Source organism: Anguilla anguilla, chromosome 9 (assembly GCF_013347855.1).
Source record: "Anguilla anguilla isolate fAngAng1 chromosome 9, fAngAng1.pri, whole genome shotgun sequence".
Classification (NCBI taxonomy): Eukaryota; Metazoa; Chordata; class Actinopteri; order Anguilliformes; family Anguillidae; genus Anguilla; species Anguilla anguilla.
The window spans coordinates 14,635,457-14,654,017 of record NC_049209.1 but is presented as its reverse complement, the minus strand read 5'-3'; positions in this window follow the sequence as shown (position 1 = coordinate 14,654,017).

Sequence of the window (18,561 nt, the reverse complement as noted above, 5' to 3'; positions counted from 1 at the left end):
CTGTTTTTGTGTGGCAGATTGGGCAGGATGAAAGGGTTAAATGTGACTGGATTAAACCCTACACCCGTTTCCACATTCTAATCTTCTTAGTACCCATTCCTAATATGCTTTAATATCACTCTCCTTGGAGTTAAATATCAGATCGGTCCCCTAGCTTTGACTATATCATATTTCATTTTCATCCGATGGCAGGATAGGATGTGTCATCAGGCAAGGTCGCAGCACTGTAGGAATTTCAGTCAAAACAGATAACTCAATAAAACGTCATTGGTTTTGCAGCAGTTAAAACAAATCACTTTCCAACACAATAAACTCAAGACATTTTTTAATCCACCGAGGCACATTGTACTAAAGCAATGGTACAGGAACTAAAGTATCTTAGGTGCATGTGGGTGTAGTATATCACTGTGACTACCTCTATCACAAACATTGGCTGTAATGAGAACTGGAAACAAACGTTATGTAATGTGTAATACCCCATTCTGTCCATTCCCAGCTGTTATGATTTCCTTCTGGAGAAATTTCCTTTGGCAGATAACCTGTGCTACAGTAATTTAGCAGTTTGTTGTGGAATCTTGAGAGCACACTTTATTTAGAGTAGTCCCGGTAATTGTACTTATATGTCTGGCCAAATGTGGAAGGAATGAAAATGATTCAAGTCATTATGAGACCACTTTTGATGATATGTCCACAGTGATGCGTCTCTACAAAACAGTTCATCTGCAGTAGCTTCACATAATTGCTATCAAGTCTTTATTATGATGGAATGGAACAGAAAATACAATTTATAAAACACATTTAAAAATCAACAGTGTAGCTGAATCAGCAATATATAGTTGATTGATAGCTTTTTCTATTACTGTATTTCTGTTGAGGATGTGGGTTGACATTTATAAGGAACATGAGCCCTGTAAACAGAACAGGGTTAGATCTGTTTTAATAACTGGGTATAGAAGTCTCCTACATTGAATTGGAACCACATCATGTTGCCCTCAGTGTGGCATAATTTAAAATTAATAATCCAACAGACAACTGTGATTTAATGTTTGTGTTGCCTGCAGCTCCTTCAGTCTCACTGAAGGCAAGTCACTGGAAAAACCACATGTGTAATTTTATATTGTGATCCTGACTCACAGCGGTCAACCTGTAAGAATATACCAGAAAAGGGATATCACATTAAATAAAGAGATCTTTTTTTCCCTCTCTTCTGCACAATGCTTCCCCAGTCTTGTTCAATTTACAATTTCAGAAGAGGGTGATGGACAATTTCTGTGGCAAAGGAATTCAATTTCATTGCCTTAATAGAGATTAAAAAAGGAAGATGAGATACTGGTAGTTTATAAGGAGGGGGATGTGAGATACAGTATAATCATACAGTATGCATTCATAAATCTGTGGATAAAAAGGAAGGACGATGTTATCAATTCTAAGACCTACATTTCCCAAAGCAACCTTCATAGCTGATAATGAAATGAGAATGTGGTGGGGTGTGAAAAAGATAACACATACTGTATATGGAGGTTTTGCTGAGGTCGGTCATCTGCGATGTTCCTGTATCACAGGTATTGGCATGGGAAGTGCAGCTCTTGTGCAACCTGAACTATGTGTTAAAAGGCACAGATGGACGTTAGGCCGGGGTGAGTTGTTTTCTCTCAGGTTATATTGGTCATTGCAATTTCACACTTAATGAGCTAGGCAGGGGCAAGAGCAGGAGCAGTAATTTTTGTTAGGTTTGACAACACACACACTAGTGTTATTTCTGCTAAACTGAAGGCATGCCAAAGTGGCACCATATAAAATCTAGCTGCTGAAAGCCAAGTGAAAATGTTTTGGTGTTGGTCTACACTCTCAGAAAAAAAGATACAAAAGCTTGTCACTGGGGTGGTACCCTATAGGCATGGGCAGAGTTTTTTTTTTGGGGGGGGGGGGATCTATGTAAATTCAACAGTCAGTTAAGTAGCAGGGCTATGGTTCTGTCATTGTTTTTAAGACAATGCAATACCTGGCTAAATAGCTGTAAATGCCTGGTTACATTATCACTGAGTTCGCTAAGCAGTTTGGAGTTTATATGTACAATACTTTTTAAAAAGTATTTTTGGGGTCACTATACCTGTAACTCTGGGAGCAGCCCTTATTGATCCTAGAAATGTTTTTCCAGCAAGGAAAATCTTCCATAAGTACACTTTGCTCTGCCCCTTTGTTCTAACAAGACATTTTACAACATCCTCCATCGGATACGTAGCCATCACCCAGCTTATTTGGCGAACTCCCTGAAGCAATGAATGAATGTCCTCTCCATCATCCTCAGTCCCAGCTTGCTCCTCCAGGTCAGACAGGTCACTCACCCCCACCACTACAACACTGTCCTCTGCTACGGAAAAACCACCCTCACTCACCTCACCACTCGCCAGAACAGCACCTACATATGCTGGTTTCACTCCTTTTCCCTTCTTTATATTTGCGTTCTTCTATGTCATTAGCCCTTCATACCGCCTAGACCTCTTAACCGTTTTCTTTTCACCAACCTTGCTAGATCCCGACATTTCCGGAAACTCGTCCATACGCAGCGGCTCTACACGAGCATCAGGTTGAGATGCCGCAACTTAGTGTGATGCCCCCGCCTCTCCCCCCCGATCGGTCCTTGCCTCTGTGGAAGCACTGGGCCCACTTACCTGCTCCTCACCTGAACGAGACAGCTCGGTAGCGCCTGCACTATTGTCAGCACCTTTCTCCTTTGCTCCTTCATGTCGACAACTTTTTGCGTCCAATATCTCCACATTTGAAAGACCGCAAACTATCTGTGCTTGCAAACATTACGTACAAATTTTCTCCGTGCTTGCCAGAGTCTGTCCGGAGTCTGATTGGTAGAATTAGGAAACATAAATACTTGTCTCCTAAATAAGAACACATGTTTTAGTGTCTTGCTTTTACAACCTATGGGGATCATTTTAATCAAGCTGGCAAATCTCCAAAACTGGGCGAGTTCCCTCTCCAACACTTAATTCTTAATGAACGGTGGTATATTTGAAATCACAACTGTCGTGGCTGGTGCAGAAAGCGGAGCTATCTGCGCTAGATTTCCTTTTATTTACCATTTAACTTTTTCTATCAAACGATTAACCAAAGTCTACTTCTTCAAAAACACAAAATTTGATCATTTCCTACCTCCGCCCCAACGACAAGTAGCACCGCTTCCGCTATCATGTCTCCCTCAGGCACACACCTGAACCCATGATGGAGTGACTATGCTTCCCGTCGGACTGAGACGCCATTCTGGCCTCAGGGGAGGCCAGAAAGCTCTAGCTAGCCACCCAAAAACTCAAACAATTGCACTAAACGTTTGAAATACTAAATTAACAATTAAATACACAAGTGTGAAAAAAGGGGGGGGAAACAAGAAAAGAGAAATAAAGAAAAAAGGAGAAAACTTCACCACCAGCACCCTCACCAGTGCCCTCACCTCAGTGAGAGAGAGAGAAAGAGAGAGAGGAGTAAAAACATGCAATCTGATGCAAAATACTGTATGTGTGGTGTAACGTCCATAGTACTGTTTTTTTCCCCACTACATCCCTTGGATATGCTCTAGGAATGTACATGTTTTCCTTTCCTAGTCTGTGTGAAAAATGCCTTCTGACAATCTTAGTCAGGTTTGGGAATTTGCTGAAGAGCCGGTCTTTTTGCTTCATGCACATCAAAGTCTGGCAAACATTCAACCTCAGAGAAGGTGCACTTGTGCAGGACAAATTAACCCGCTTCTGAAAGAAACAAATGTGAAACAAAGTCTGCCCAACACAAGCCTTTGCCGAATGTGCAATTAGCCCACACTAAACAGCAAGCCATGCCTTTCACATGCCATTTCCTTAATCCTTGCAGGGAGGGAAATTGGTCTCTGAAGGAAAGCCATCTCTCTATATCCCATAGTTTTACACCCTTAGATATCTGCAAAGGGAAATGGCACCTCCGTCCCGCTTCTTAAACCACCTTTAATTGCCAGAGGCACTATAGAAGGCTCATTTCCATTTCTATTCCTTTATTCTCTCCCGTTTACATGACATCCAACATGGTGCATGTTTTAGAAAGTGGCAGTAGGGGAAATACACCTACTTTATCCAATGGTGGAAGCCAAAATTGTATTCTGGGATACGTTGAGGGAATTAAGAGTCAGAGCAGGATGTGGATGTAGACAGCACACCCAGCAGAGACAAATTAATAACTGCCCTTCAGGAAAGAGAAAATTGGACTGTCCACCTTAGCGAAAGGCTGATCACTTGCATTTATTGAAGCAGCGATTGGGTTTCAGCGAAGATGCCAGGGTTTGCCGTTATCGCAAAGACCACACTGGGAATTTAAGACCAAGTTAAGCGCCCTGTGCCAGGATTCCTTATAAATAGTTTTAATGTGTTACATGCCAAGCCAGTTCTACACACACACACACACACACACACACACACACACAGAATAGCACTACTGAAACAGTACAGTTCAGTGTGTGTATATAGTACACTATAGACCCACTCAAAATCACAAGAAGTGGAAATTTGTTGCACAGGGCAATGTGTGTAAGTATCAATATGATGATGATGGGCACGTATCTTATACAACAGTTATTATGAAACAAATGTACTGTAATGACAGATGATAAATAACTTTACAGATCACACAGCCAAGCTTCAAAGGACAAAAGAAAAACAAAACATAGGTTCATTACCATAATTGAAGCTTTTTTTTTGTTCTTCAGTAACACAAACAAAATGTAAACACATGATGCTAGCAGATATGACAGATGGTATGTTTACTTGTTGCTCTCTTTTGTATGATCATGTCACCATTTCAATAAGGTATTCACTTTCTTGCAGTTTCATGCAGACAACAATGACAAACTCAGGAATGATGCAAATCAACATGCGTTTACACTCCCGCATCTCCCATAAGGAGTCTCTTCACCCACATTAAGAACTAAGACACAATCACGCGTTACATAAATCATGGTGTTCCATACAGTGGCCCTTCTATTAAAAATAAGACATTAAATAGATCCATGTTATCAAATTAAATAAAGATTTATGCAAAGCAAGTTATCCCCCCCCCCCGAAAACACCAAATGCCCAGTGTATACACATTTATAGTATGTGACGGCTGTCTACCTCTCACCGTGAACATGAGAGGTGAGAAAGATGTCACTATGCATTGTCAGCCATCAGAGGCTTCATAATATAGCAGCAATATTCACCTGTCTTATGCTTCCTGTTTATGAAGTAAAAAAATACATCCAAATTAAATTGTTACATTGGACATGAAAGCACGCAGTGCACATATTTGATAGTAGGCCTATGAATGGAACACTGAGGCACGTTGATCACGTTGATCACAGCTTGGAACAGCACAGTAATTTCCCTGGAGAATAAGGGCAAATTATCAATGATTGGCTAATTTGTTTTTACAACATGGAGTCTATTCTAGAGCTGAGACAATGATGTGTTGAAGTGTCATTTAGAAAACAAAAAATCCCAGAGATTTCTATCAGAGGGATATGACTAAATATGACTTTTAAAAAAAATTAACATACATATGAGAAAATTAGAGGACAAATCGTTCATGATCTTTAATTTCATTTAATTTAAAATGAGTATGAAGTACTCTTTTTGTGAAGTTATTCTTCATTCAGGCTCACTCCAAGTAGGGGGGGAAAGTGTAACCAAGTGTGCTCAGTCAAGAGCTGCCATTTATTCATGTTCAGCTGGCATCTGCTCTACCGCAGTCATTTTATCATTTCACTGAGAAGGGCTCTCTCTCTCTCTCTCTCTCTCTCTCTCTCTCTCTATGTCTTTGTCTCTCTCAATAGGTGGTCTGAATGCAAACACAATTGTTCAGAAGAGATCTGAATAATTACAGGGGATAAAGCATCACTAGCAGCGCATAAAAATATAGACATATTTAGATATTAGATGAGACAAATGAAATCTAACGAAAGAGAAATGAGAGCAATATGTTTCTGTGCTTTAAGTCGCAGCTCTAAATACACATTAGCTCATGAACGCTCACACAATTAATCATGCGGCTAAATATGGATTTATGGCCTTTTCTTCATCAGAGCCTTCTGTTGCTGCTGCTCTCGTTCCCTGTGGTGTTCAGTGTGTGTGGTCTTTGCTTGAATAGTGCTCGAACCCAGCGATCCCGCATATGTCCTCGACGATGATTTTGGGAGAGGGGAAGAAACAGTCAGGTGTGCAGGTGCGATCTGTCACGGTCTGCTAAAAAAAATGAATGAATAAATAATCTGTATAGTCCTATGGAAGCAAAGCATGCAGGACCTCCATTTCCAGGTTCCTATCTGATTGTGCGACACCCCGCCCTGTCTCCAACATTGTCGCTGTCTCATTCTGCCTGATAACCAATTATGCAGGCGCAGCTCTGAGTAAACACGAGAGCAGAGAGCTAATTAGCCGTACTGCAGGTGAGGCTGTGCTCCAAGCGCATAAGTCTATTAAGTTCCTCCCTTTTTTTGAGGCTAATCAAGCCTTGCATTTTCCTGCTTGATTTTTTTTTTTGCATTTCAGGGAGGCAGGAAGGACCAGATTGCATTACAAAGGCTACTGATTTTGTGTATAGGGGTAATCATATCTAATTCAAATCGGGTGCTCTGCAGTGATTGGGGACATTGTTTAGGTGCAGAGGGAAGGGATGGACTAATCGGAAGCATTAAAGAGGCTTTCAGACAGGCATTCTAGCAAGAACTACTGTAAGAGATGTAACAGCGTTTATGTCCTCTTTATTCAGAGTGATGCAAGACCAGGCTTGCACTGCTCGGGAAGCCAGTCTGATATCGCACTGACCCATTCCAATGGATGGATGTGGCTGAGAGCCTAGTATTGCACTGACTTGCTCCAGTGGATTTGGTAGAGCCTGATATCACTCTGACCCATTCAAATCCATGTGGCTGAGACCCTGATATCATACTGACCCATTCCAATAGATGGATGTGGCTGAGAGCCTAGTATCACACTGACATTCTCCAGTGGATGTGGCAGAGCCTGATATCACTCTGACCCATTCAAATGTATGTGGCTGAGACCCTGATATCACACTGACCCCTTCCAATGGATGTGGCTGAGAGCCTGATGTCAGAATGACCGATTTCAATGTGATGAGTTTGTTCAGAGGCAACGGTGACATTAATATAGTGAGAAAAGGGCATTCTCATTATAATAGTATTTGAAAGGGGCTTATTTAAAAAAAATATATATATACCATCAGTAATTTGAAATAACGTATACAAGACAAATGTGCATTAATATTATCCCTTTCTATAAAAAATACTACACAAAGAAATATGTTCAAGATGATTATAAAATTTCCATCAGATACATTGACCAATTATGTAGCTCAATTTTGTAGATATGAACTAATTCACATATGAAGGTGTCATGATTATTACTTGTTTAACACAAATGATAGTTAATTCTTCTTTTTTGTCTAATGTTGATGTTTCATTATTCCAAAAAGAGAAGTTTTTAAAAATATTGCATTAGTCGGCAAACTCGTCAAATAGTTTCTAAATGCTGTGTTTTCACACACACACACACACACACACATATATATATATATATATATATATATATACACACACACACACACACACAGCCTGTGAGAACTCTTGTCATTAGATGGTGAGATTAATTGCCAGGCTCATAGACAGTGAGCCTCTAAAGAGCTGAAAGAAACTTGTTACAGTCAAATGAATAAGTAATGACTCTTCCATTTCACTCAGTAAACTTTAAATTGCAGGTAATTGCTGAGAAGCTTATTTACTGTTCAGGGGGAGATTTAACAGCCGTTAATTACAGAGAAATGCACATGGAATGAGAAGTACTGGTAGTTAGTAGGAAATTGGCCTGAGGAACATAAAGGACAACATGTGCTAATTGAAATCTATGTGCATGAATACTCAAATTAATCATCCCCAAATAGCTTATGCACACTTTGGAGATACATAGGTTAATAGGTTAAACAGTATTAATTTGCTTCAAGAGATTCCAAAAACTTGAATAATAATTTATTTATTAACAAATACTCAACACTATGCTTTCTGGATCTTAAATAATAACTTCATTGTTTTTTAGACTTTGACCCATTTTTTTCCACCACGGTGATTGGTAACAATACTTCTGTCACATCTTTCTTTGCAGAGCTTTGGTCACCCCAACAACCGCTCCACTCTGGTCTGCAATGCAGTTTAACGAGCCTCCAACTGCCCATAAAATAGCCTCCATCAAAATAATAATTACATAGCCAGCTGCATTCATTAATGTAATTTTCCATCAGTTCATTACCCAAGCTTTTGGTGTTTCAGTTGACAACCTACCTTTTTTAGCAGAAGCATACATTGTTCTCAGTGAGAACTATGGCAAGCAGAGAAGTTTGTGACATGCCGCCAAGGAAGTTTCTGTACTGAACTCTCCCGATACACCCACCTGTGTGCATAAATACAGCCTCACGCAGTGTTGCAGCCATATTGCCATCTGCAATGGACTCAAAAGAGACAGAAATAATAATTCAAGCTACTGCTTTCCGAAGCAACTTTAGTGGTCTGCAACAAACATCCTCTGTATTTAGGCCCACAGGCTTAAAAGGCATGTGACCAGTATACGTCCACTGGCCTGGACCTTCGTCCTCTATTTTGCTTCTGACATTTAATGTGACCATGCGTGGTTGTTCACGTATTGCTTTACATGTCATTCAAATGCGTTGAAGTATAGGAATGTTCCATTTTGAAAGATGTGCAAATCGCAATGTTCAGGAAATTTTGACTGTGCGTTTACGTAACAGTCACATTGGCAGGTATCAGACTCATAGGATGTTCTTTCCACATGTGAATGTGGCCCAAAATGGATCTGAAAATATCAGATTCCATGTGAATATTTCCTGTTTACATGTTCATACATATTTCTGATCTGTGCCACGTGTGAGAAAACAAACTGGAGTCACTTTTCCAGGTGAAGAAAGGTAGCTTTCATGCATGCCTTGGTTCGGTAAATTACCATTTGTATATAAATTTTTATTCATACTAGTAGAAAAAAGTGTTATGTACTATCTTACTGTGTCCATGCAAATTCCCCTGTACTTAACAAAATAATCACATGCCATAGTTTTGCGCTTCATGCCGTACCATTGTGTCAGCACATTCCAGCGCACAGCACATGCGATGCAGGCAAGCTAGAAGCATTCAGACCACTTTTTGTTTCACAGCTGGGTAGCTGTGTTCACGCATGTTAGTTTCACTTTTTTTGGTTTGTTCTCACACTTTGAAATATCTGGAAAGCGTAATTCATAAAAGAAGACTCTGGAGCTCTGTGGTTTCATTTCAGGGTTTTATTGGATGGAAGAGTGCCAGGCTTTGTCATCCTGGCAGAACCTTGATATTCAAACTGCCTCAAAGTGCTGCTGCACAGAATCCCAAGTTTACCAATTTCTCACACAGACTAGTTTGCCCTCCTGTCTGCAAATGCGTTTTTCATTCCAAACTGTTATTCACACTGTCTCTCAGCGAAGCAACAAGAGCAATCTCTTCTTTGATACCCATAATAGTGCCATTAAAAGGGAATGATCTGAACTATAAATTAAAGCCATTCACCTACGCATCACTTTATTTTGTTGGACCAAATGTCTTGTTTTCTAGAGGGAAATAACAGGGTGAGACTATAAGAAAAGTATGACACTTTTTCTCTGGCAACTATTACAGCTTTAAAAAAAAAAAAGTAACCCACTGGACAACAAATTCTGATAATATTGTATGCATGCTACATACAGCAGGCCCTCTCGTCCTTGGTCCTGGGAACCCACTGTATACTGTTATAGCCAATATCTTAATTTGTTGTTGGAACCTTGGGCACTATTTTCCAGCAGGCACATGATGTGCTGTGAGCTGTCTCACTGGCAAAATGGTATGTTTGTTGTAGATTTTTAAGCATCTGAGTCATTTGGTAATTTTGTGACTCACCACCAAAATGGGAGGGGAGTCACTGCTGGGGGCGAGTCAGTCAATATCCCATAGGGCAGTGCAATTTTGATGCAGGTCATCACAATTGTGGGACAGTCAAGTCTACTATTTGCGCCTCTCGGCACCCGCCTTCTCAGAACGCGTCTATGAAATGAAGCGCAAGCCTTTGTAGTAGATCGGATTGCTACTTTTGGGAATTTCCCATGCAATGCACACTTGATCACAGCCAATTCAAAAGCCAATCAATAGTATTCTTGGAGCATATTCTGTACAATTTCACTTTGATATGAACTCCAGTAGTAGGGAAATGGCATGCTTTGGATCTATTGTTCTTTGACTTCTCTTTTTTCATCATTTTAATTCCTATATTTATTTTTATTTTCAATTGTTTATGGCTGCCCTCATCCTGAATTGTGGTCCCTGGGGTAATGTATTTCATTATTATTTTTTTTAACAACCCCTGTAATGAGATGAATAACAATAAACAAAACTTGAACAATCTTTTCACTTTAATTGACTGTAGTTAAAATGATAGTTACGGTACTGGCACAAGTTATGGATATACTGCCTTTATAAACAGAGTTTGATGATTAATGCAATATTTTGCAACACTATATTTTTGGCATAATAAATGTAATATGTAATACCAATGTAAAATGTAGAAATAATTAGTATTTCAATTGAACATGTAATAATCTGTTTTTTAATCCTATATATTAGTTCATACACTGTTTCCCTTAAAATTCTATTTGTGGGTGGTCAGGTCCGGGTATGTATTGGGGGGGAGGTGGATTGTTTGTACTGTTTATTAAATTGTATTGCAGATTATTACATTTTTGCTGCACAGCAGAGTTCACATTTTTGGTTTGGGCACTTTATTTATATTTTGCGTTAGGGCAATTTTATTTATTTATTTCTTTTTACTTTGACTATGTTTCCATATAAAAATGAAATCTGTACAGCACTTTTCGTGTGAAGTTGTACTGGCGACAGAAAGAATGAATAGAATGCAAAAGTAACTCAAACAAAAACAATTTTTGCAGTAATGGTCTCAGTTACAGACAAATCTTTATTCTATCAGAATAATATGATAATATAATCACATACACATTCTGAACATAAGTTAAGGGCTTTAAAGTCATTGGTGCCTCATATCAAAAATTCCCTTATTTCTAAACACATGATTTCCTCAATTTCAATTGAAGTAGGGAGAAATGTCAACCGTAACTGTTACTATAACAGTAATGTTATGGCAACCTATCTGTGGCACAGTTTCTCCCTCTTTCTCCTCTAGCCTTTTTTTAAAGAAGAATTTTTCTATACTCATCTCTGTCAAAAGAGAAACGTTACCATTTTCATTAGCTATTGAAGCTAATGTTAGCTGGTGAATGCTGATGCCACCTAAATGCTAGCTAAAATTAATCCAAATGATGTTGATAACTGCAGTTTTGGTTAGGGAAGAGGGCACATACTTTTGAAGAAACTACGCATAACAATGGCTAGATTTTACCGATTTTGAAAAATGTTAAATATTTTGTTGACTGGCACAGATACGATCACACGACTGTCCTTGTAATTATGCTCTCGTCCAGGCACTGTCCTCCCGGCTCTGCTCTACATGTGCCAGCTACAAGAGGGAGGGAGGAGGGCCAGCTCACGTAACAAGGGTCGGCTGCATGTCACTTTGACATTTTAAAGAAAAAATAACAAATACTTGGGGAGATGCCACTATTTGTATTTGTATCTGTATTTGTTCAACCAACGTAATTATTTGTAATTGTATTTGGATTCAAACCAGAAGCAGGAGTGGTGTAAACCGGACGTGGGCATGGTGTAAACCAGATTTTTACCATTCTAATCACTATCCCTGCGATTGTTGAGATATTGAAGAATTAAAGTTGTGGTTTTACAATTACATACAAAAAACTGGCCCATAATAAATGTTTCGGCAATATTTTAATTCTGATGGAAGAAAATTAGAACAAATGCAAACAAATTTCTTATTTATGAGATGCATTCCCACTCAATTTCTTGAAAAAAGTGACAGCCCAACTCCTGCAAAATAATGTCTTGTAAGAAACATCTGATTAGTATATCATTATCCTCATGTTCCATTGCAGCCGCAGACTACCAAAATTGGCAGTACGCTTTGCGCAATGAGCACGGCTCTTCATGGGAATAAAAAAAAGCAAACAAAACGTAAATTTCAATTATAGAAATATTTTATTACACTCAGATCAATTTTGGAAAGATTCATTATTGGCACTTCTTAAAAGAACTGATTTTATTTTCATTAAATATAACCCAATAACATCATAAATTACTTTATTATCTCAAAGATATGTGGCCACTAGAAGGCGCTGCCACTGCAGGCCTAAATCCACCGACCGGTGGAGGACCCTGGTGTCAATAGTGCCGAGGGGTGACGTAAAAAAAAATATTCCTTGACACAATCTCACGTGAAAGTGATCTCTGATGCGCCACAACACCCACCTGGTGAAAATGACAGCGTACTTACGCAGTGCGCAAGTCACGTCAAAAACAACGACTTGGATTAAAGCAACCGTGTATTACAGCAGCGATGACTAAATGGTTCCCTCCCTGCACAGTGGATGCCCAGGAATAAATTCCTTCATCGGTGGGAATGGTAGGCCGACTACAAATATAACATTACAGAGATTAAAAAACAAACATAAAAGAATACGAGTGTAATGAGCAATGCATCGCTTACAAATTGCCTAGCTAGTGCCGTACTTTCAGTCGAGGTCCATAAAACACTAAGCAACCGTCGATATATACAAGCAGGACAATAAATTTAAATGAAAGGAAAGAAATACTTCCAAGCAAAACAGCAGCTGTCAATTAATATGCTTCCTTTTCATTTGACAATAGGCCCACCCATCAGTTGATCCAGTCAAATGTACAGCTAAAAATATACCATCTCAAACCCTATTGATTGTTTCCTTATGGAATGCAATCCTCTCTGATTGTGAATATAAATTTGCACCAACCAGCAGCTCTTAACCCTTCCACTCTACCAGCGTACCAGCATGCTATTCAGAGAACAGAGGAAGTTGCCGCTGCTTACAACATCTGTTTTATATTAATGTCACTTACCGGTTGCACCGGTCTGCTATGCCAATCATTCAGTCATCTATTAGCAAGTCCTACAGACACACACACACACACACACACACACACACACACACACACACACACACATATCCATCATCTAAATCCATCCATCAATTCTTGAACCGGGTCACAGGTAGGCTGGAGCCTATCCCGATATGCAATGGAAAAGAGGCTGGAACACACCCTGAATGGATCACCAATCCATCGCAGGGTATATGTACCTATGCACGTGTGTGTATAGCCTGTCCAGGGTGTATTCCATGACCGCCGTAATATTATCCATAACAGCACATTTTATACATATCCCTCATTTCAGGGTGTCATAATGTTTAAGATCTTATATGCTGTAAATATGAGAGATTTCAGTATCTAGTCTTGATTATCAGCTTTTGATCTCCTTTGAAGTCTGTTATTGCCGTTTGCCAACATAAGGACTAGAGTTGTGCCAATGACGGTCAAGCAAGGCAATATAAAAATAAAAAAAAATACAATAAGTAAGAGACGTTGGCTAAACCTTAGGCTTACCAAAGTCTACCTTTTGGAAGCCAGAAATAGAACATCCTCTAATTGGGAGAGGAATGGCCAGATTTGGCTTCTTCACAAACGGGTTAACAGTTTAAAATATTATATTTAGTGCTTGGTTGTAAATACTTAGCATTTGATGACTGCCTTAAGTCTGTGACCCATAGACATGCTGGGTATCTTGCCTTGTCATGCTCTGCCAGGCCTGTATTGCAGTCATCTTCAGTTCCTGTTTGTTTCAGGGGCTTTTGTATGCAGTCTTCAGGAAGTTAAATGCTTGTTCAACTGGATTCAGGTCAGGTGATTGGCTTGACCACTCAAAAAAAACAAACAAAAAAAAAAAAAACTATTTGGCCCTGAAAAACTAATATGTTTGGATCATTGTTCTGCTGCAAGGTAAAGTGCAGTTCAGTTTTGAGGCATTTGGTTGGATCTGACCAGATGTTTCTGTAAACTTCAGAATTCATCCTGCTGCTGACATCACCAGTTAAACCATCAATAAAGTCAAGTGAACCAGTTCCAGTGGCAGCAATACATGCCCAAGCCGTAACACTACCTACTGAACACCAAGTTTCACAAATGAGGTGCTATGCTTTGGGCCATGAGCTATTCCCTTCTTTGTCCACACAAAGAGAGAGAGAGTAAGAGAGCGCACCCAAACAAACATGAAATAAAATAATCACCATCTTCACCCTTCCCCTTCATGGGTTCCAGGCAAAAACAATTAACTAAAATAACAAAGATAAAAGAAAGTAAAACAGAGCGACAACTATTTCAGTTCCCCGCTCTGTAGCTGGACTGCTTTCCAGCAGACCAGCTTCTCCAACTTTTCAGTGGCGGTTACATTTCTCTGTCTTATTAAAAGAAACAAAACTGAAATTAAACAAAACTCAAATAAAGAAACTCCCTCGTGTTAGCTCCCGGTCTTGGCCCTGAACTGTGGAGAGCAGCACACCTTAAAGCACGTGGGCTGATTAGCTAACGCAGCCCAGGTGCGTGCGCTCTCTCCACCAGTCAGCACAGCTGAAACCAATCCGCCTCACCGGCGGGCCGAATACCACACAGGGGTTTGCATCTTGTGGTGAACACTCTAAGGTTATCCTGGTGTAGTCTTCTCCTTAGGGTTGTTTTTCACACATCTATGCTTACATTCTTGGAGAATGCGCTTGATCTGTTTGACAGTTGAACCTTTTTCTTCACAATTGAAAGTATTATTTGGTCATCCACTACAGTGGTCTTCTATGGTCTACCAAGTCATTTGCTATTGCTGATATCACCAGTGCATTATAATAAACCAGTGCTTCTTATCGATGTAAAAACAAAATTGATTTTGCACTCTCAAAGTTTTGGCAATTTCTCTTATCGATTTATTTAGATTTTACAACCTCATGATGGCCTACTTTACTGGCGTTAACACTTATTTGGTCCTTGAATTAAGAAACAACAGCAACAGACTCCAAATGCAAATGCCACAACTTTTTAGCTTTCTTGTGCCTTAGTTAATGATGCATAGACAAACAGTTGGCCAAGAAAGAGCTGAGCAGCCAATTGATCCCCTTATAATGGGCAAACTATGTATAAAAAGGGCTGCAATTGCAACACGGTTCACCCCAAATGGATGTAAATACTCTCAAATTAAAGCTGACAGTCTGCACTTTCACCCCATTGTTTCATTTCAAATCCAATGTGCTGGAGTCAAAACAACAAATATTGTCTCACTATCAAAATACTTACAGTATGGGCTGCATTGCATATACTGATGGAGTTTTATCATACCACTTCATCCAAAGCGGACACTTTTCATTCATACTATGATCTCCTAATTCATCAACACTTTGTATTGGGGGTATATTCTAACTGCAGTTTCATAAACATTTCTTCCTCAAGTTGACCAATGATATTTGAACAGATATTTGGAAATTGTGAATAGAATAAGGGCATTAAAGAAAAATGAAACTGTAGCAATACGCCATGATAAAGGAAACAGAAATTTAATGCATTTCTCAACACACTGACAGATGCATTTATGAAATAAGAAATAACCATGCAAGATGAACAGATACAGACCAACACAATGTTCCCACCCCCCACCCCCCACCCCCCTTCAACGGATCATCAGTTCCCCCTCCAAGACAACGTCTCCAGGTTTATTTTTATATCGAGCTCCACTGGCTTGTGGGAACTCACCTACTACTGGGGGCAGTATTCCAGGGAGGTGCAAGTGTGTTCACATATATTTACTAATATCAAGTGTCATACAAATGCATTCAAGATTAACAGGTTAACAGGTTGGTATATTGTATATAGAAGGTCTCAGTAGAATGCTCCTGCACACAGTCTCTTGTCAAATCTCAAATATTATTGCAGACGTTTTTGTCCAAGACCTTCACCTGCTGTTACACTATATTTCTCTCTAAGCATCTGTGCTGCAAATTCGAGACCATACGAGTTATAACATTACGTTTTTACTATGTGCAGTGCCACCAAAAGTATGCAGGCCATTACACAATTTTCACATTGTGTTGCTTTCAAGCTTTCATTCATGACACCTTCATTTAGAAGCTAATATTTGTTATAAATACTATTTACTCCACACGTTAAAAAAAACAAAAAAAAAAACAAGTGAAATAAATATTTTCAGTAGGCACTTAAAGTGAAAGAAAACTGATATATTTTGATTTCATGAGTGTTAATCCCTCTGCTCTGGCAGCTCTAAATGACAGCAGATAATAAAAATCCCTTAACAGCTAAAACACTTTTTTAAGAGAGGATCATTGTTCAGCCAGTGAATTTGAAGGAAAGACACAAAAAAGAGACATATGTGCTTTTTCAGCAAGTCAGTCAGGAAAAGGTTTGAAAACGGATAAAAAAATTAAAAATAAATAAATAAATTTAGATTTTGCCAGTGATTACTGTTTGTTCAATAATCAAGAAGTGGAAGCTGCATAGTATTAAACTGAAATTGCAGTGAAGGTGCACTCATCAACAATATCAAGGGCCCTGCATAATACTGCTCTGCTGTTTGGAAGAGTGGGAAGAAAGAAGCCATTACTGAAAAGAGTTCACCAGAAAGCATGACAGTGATTAAAATGTGGGAAGTTATAATGTGGGGAAAGTTTTTTTTTTTTTTTTCCCAGATGAGACCGAAATAAAGCTTTTTGGTTCGAATGCGAGAGGCATTATTGCAAAACTAATGCTGCACACATCCTACTTAAGGCCATCCCAGCGAAGAAGCATTGTGGTGGCAGCATCATGCTATGGGAATGCCTCACTTCGGAAAGGGAACATTTCAGTCAGTAGGAAAATGCTCCAAAGCACAGAGCCAAACTTACCCTGGAGTGATTCAAGAATAAAAAGCCCAAACCTCAACCCCATGGAAAATCGGTGATTTAACTTGAAAATTGCAGCCCAGAAGCAATGTACAATTAAGCTGAGAGAGCAGGAGCAAATCTGACAACAAGAACACTGGATGAAAATCACCACCGATATATGAATGTGAGGGTCTTAATATTTGTTTCAGCAACATAATTTGTCTTCATATACACACACACATACACTTTTTAAAAATATGTGTTGATACAAAATTATTTTTTTGTTACATTTTCAGTCTGAGCATGCGAGTTGCGTAAAAAAATAAAAATAAATAATGGATAAAAATGTGAATGTATCATTTGTAATCCAGCAAAATGGGAAAACTGTCCATGCACACATACATGTGAGTGATAACATTTGTCTTTCTGGGTGATGTTGCTAGGAAGAGCATTGTGTCCGGATATTCTACCTCATCATTAGTAAACTCGCTCCAGCAAAGGCTGTGAGATCAGAATTCACTTCCCACATCCAGCTCCTCAGAAATCCCCTCCTCACCACCTCTGAGTGACTTCACTTGGTAGAGCTCTGTAGCTCAATGTTCCCTTCATTAAGGGGCCCCTATATCATTTTTTACCTAAAAGCCAAATTAACTACATGATTTTAAACATTATCATTCATCAAATGCATTTTCCAGTCATGTACCTATTATGTGTGATGAGAATATAGTTCAGTGATTGTATAGGTCCATTCCATTTGGATCATCTTCAACTTTTGCTTCAACAAGAAACATGGCTCTCCCATGTGGAATACACTCAAACAAGGAATTTCCAACAAAAGACACTAGGTGTCACCCTTGTAACTTTTAAGTCAGTTTACACTCAGAGAAGCCTGTTCCGCATCCCTTCTTTAAGAAAGCATTTCTGTACTTAATCTGTTCAGTGCCCACAGTGTTTTACTGTGGAGAAAAATGACATCACGTTAACCTGAGGCTTCAGCTGAGTATTTGAGAGAGGAACAGTCCATAGTCGGAACTTGTTGCACTCCATGCAATGAACCCACCATGTTCTGTGGACACACCGTGTTTGTTCATCTGAGTCATCATTGGATGATTTACTTGTCATTGACGAGAATTTGTTGAGGTGCACATATGAAATTCAGAATGCATTCATCTGGCTGCTCATAGCATCAAAACTATTGTGGCCACAAATATAAATTTCAATATAGTCAAAGAATGGAACACGTAAAGCTATTGATGCCTAAGCCTTTTTATGATTATGTAGGCAATTTTTATTTATTCATTCATTTTTTGATAATTCTTATATATGATTAAAATAGAATGGCGATCCTTGTGACGCAGAACAGGTCCTGTCTTTTTCTGAAGAAGCTTGTGAGCAGCTAATTTTCATTTCGACTGAGCAAACCTTCTGGTAGTGATAACGGCTCGCTCCGAGCACAATGCACCCCGAGAGCACCAGCGCTGCATGGAGCCTTGCAGAACAGTGTGGCATTGCTGCAAAAAACCTCTGCTGTGCAAACGCAGCAGGACATGGCAGCACAAGGTCAAGCAGATTGTTCTGTCTCACGGCTGCACAGCA